The sequence below is a fragment of the Mus caroli genome, chromosome 2 (genome assembly GCF_900094665.2).
Source record: "Mus caroli chromosome 2, CAROLI_EIJ_v1.1, whole genome shotgun sequence".
NCBI lineage: Eukaryota > Metazoa > Chordata > Mammalia > Rodentia > Muridae > Mus > Mus caroli.
Window position 1 is genome coordinate 30,287,241 of NC_034571.1, and position 967 is coordinate 30,288,207.

Here is a 967-nt window from a genome sequence, read left to right on the forward strand (position 1 = left end):
TCTGTCTCTCTCTCTCTCTCTCTCTCTCTCTCTCTCTCTCTCTCTCTGTCTCTCTCTGTCTCTCTCCTCTGTCTCTCTCCTCTGTCTGACCCTGATTTCCCCAAAATGATGATGATGTGCTATGTCCTGGAATCATAATAGGAGATAAGCCCTTTCTCTTCTAAGTTACTTTTCATCAAGGTGTTTTATCACAGCAAAGGACAACCAACTAAAATAGGCATCATCTGGTACCAGAAGGGATGGGAGAGGGGACACAGCGAGAGAAATCAGAGGGACCACAGGTGCTTGACTGCCCTAGGCCAACTCGGGCAGGGCACAAACAGAAGAAAAATCACAGTTGCATCTGACCCTGTTGAGTCTGGGGCTAGGTCTTAGGAGTCTGCCCAGCACAGGGTTTCACTGCAGGCCTGGCAATTTCTATGGTCTTCCCTTCCCTCCACAAACACTTGCTGTCTTTAATGGCTTTCTCATTTAATGCTCACAGAACCCAAACAAAATCAATGTGGATGCTTCACATGATAAGTACAGCTATAGAACTGACCGCAAACCAAGGGCAGTTCTTGGTGCCTTACAAAAGTTAATGTATTTGATCTTCACAAAAGCCCTTTGAGGGCTGGGGCTGTGGTTCAGTTGGTAGACTGCTTAGCCAGCCTTTGCAAAACCCTGGGTTTGATCCCCAGAGCTACTTAAACTGGGTGTGATGGCACATGCCTGTAATTACCGCACTTGGGAGTAAAGGCAGGAAGGTCAGGAGTTCAAGGACATCCTTGACCATGCAATGCCTTCAGGGCCAACCTGAGATGCCGATCTCACTTTCTGTCTCTCAAAAAAATTCTGTATGTGTGTGTGTGTGTTTAGGTGTGCATGTGTTTGTGTATGTTTAGGTGTGCACGTGTGTGCTGGTTTCTATGCACACGTGTGCTGCTGAGTGTGGAGACCAGAGGTCTCCTCAGGTGTTCTTCAGGTA